Below are 1,785 nucleotides of genomic sequence, written 5' to 3' on the forward strand. Positions count from 1 at the left end.
TGTGTATGGAAAAATGACAGAGCTTCCCTCAGCCTGACGGTGCAGGATAGACACTCTTCAGACCTGTTTGCTCACCCTCTACTGATACATAAGGAAAAAATAACTCCCACTGTGGCAAGCCTGTGACATTCTGGAGGTGATCCTAACAACCACTAATGTTACCCTATTTAATACCATCAGCCTGACACTCAATCACTTTGCTAAATGGCCTTTGTATAGGAGGACAACTGAAATGGAGCTCATACTTTTCCTCTCTACACCATCACTGCTGACTAATGTCTTGCTCTCTATTTTCTTGTGGGACAAGATGGCTGGGTTCATTATGACCATGAGGTAATTTGGGTAAATTACCTACCTCAGGCTCAGTTCTGTTGATGCCCGTCAGGAATAGGAGGTGGGCCAGGAAGAGGCAGAGGGAGAACTGTAGGTGGAGGGAGGTGCTGGTGTTCTGGATGGACCGGCACAGGAGGAAGGTGAGGATGGCCAGGAAGAGGCACAGCAGAGAGATGGCCAGTCCCACCTGGGTGATTACAGTCAGCACAGGGTCCTCCTGCAAAACACCAAAGGGGGAATCCATGATAGTGTCCAGTGGTGGTGTTATGTTCCTGAGGTAGTGTCAGATGGGCTTCCTCATTCCGTCCCTGAAACAATTGACTTTACCTCTCTGAGACTTAGTGTTCTCATCTTCAAAATGAGGGCAGTAATAACACTCATCACACAGGAATGTTAAAAACCGAAACAACTAGACCAGTGCTGGATATAGCTCTTAACAAATGACTAATGGGAGTTGGTGTATAAATACCCCAGCTCCCTTGCAGCTCAGATAGAATGACCCAGAGATGTGAGTTCTACACTGACTCCCAGAGTCCCCCAGAGGGAATAAAGTCCAGTTACCTATGGTGGTAACTGGCTTGATAATGCTGTCTGCACTGACATCTGTCTTACTTCCATCTCATTGTCTCAATCCCCCACTAGTGTTTCCTGTAATCTGCTTTCAAGTAAGCTACTACTATCTGACTCTTTGTCTTAGAATCTCTTTTTTTTCTTTTCTTTTTTTTTTTTTTTTTTTAATATGGAGTCTTGCTGTGTCACCAAGGCTGGAGTACGGTGGCACAATCTTGGCTCACTGCAACCTCCGCTTCCTGGGTTCACTCAGTTCTTCTCCCTCAGCCTCCTGAGTAGCTGGGATTGCAGGTGTGCGCCACCATGCCCAGCTAATTTTGTATTTTTAGTAGAGACGGGTTTTCATCATGTTGGCCAGGATGGTCTCGAACTCCTGACCTCAAATGATCCACCCACCTTGGCCTCTCAAAGTGCTGAGATTACAGGTGTGAGACACCGCGCCTGGCCTTTAGAATCTTTTTGTAAGAAATGCAGAGGATGACTCACAGCTTCCGGGACATACACAGGTTCACAGGAATTAATCTTGGTACCTTGGGGGCAAGAGCCACGAGGACGGCAAAGCTGGACAGATGGAAGCACTTGCATTTGGTGTAAGAGCCGTTGCTGCACACACGAGAGCAGCCCTCAGTGGACCAGCTGCCTCCCTCCAGTCCCTCCCAGTAGACACAGATATGTTTTGTTCTCTCGTCACCAGGCTGGAAAGAGAAGAGTATGAAAGTGGGTCTCTTCCTGGTTTTATTTTTTATTTTATTTTATTTTGAGACAGAGTCTTGCTCTGTTGCCCAGGCTGGAGTGCAGTGGTGCGATCTCAGCTCACTGCAACCTCCACCTCCCAAGTTCAAGCAATTATCCTGCCTCAGCCTCCCAAGTAGCTGGGACTAC

At 47.5% G+C, this 1,785-nt stretch overlaps 1 pseudogene across 1 annotated transcript in view; it reads right to left on the bottom strand.

Moving 5' to 3' along the window:
* The window catches only part of LOC105530128, a 56,785-nt pseudogene that overhangs the window by 32,986 nt on the left and 22,014 nt on the right, over nt 1-1,785 (bottom strand). Inside the window, exons 4-5 of the transcript XR_001004600.1 lie at nt 1,434-1,598; nt 356-550 (exon numbers count right to left, since the gene is read on the bottom strand). The product of XR_001004600.1 is annotated as a putative EGF-like module-containing mucin-like hormone receptor-like 4 (transcript). The remainder of the gene's footprint in view (nt 1-355; nt 551-1,433; nt 1,599-1,785) is intronic.

The sequence above is a fragment of the Mandrillus leucophaeus genome, unplaced genomic scaffold (assembly GCF_000951045.1).
Source record: "Mandrillus leucophaeus isolate KB7577 unplaced genomic scaffold, Mleu.le_1.0 Scaffold8, whole genome shotgun sequence".
In the NCBI taxonomy this organism is placed as follows: domain Eukaryota; kingdom Metazoa; phylum Chordata; class Mammalia; order Primates; family Cercopithecidae; genus Mandrillus; species Mandrillus leucophaeus.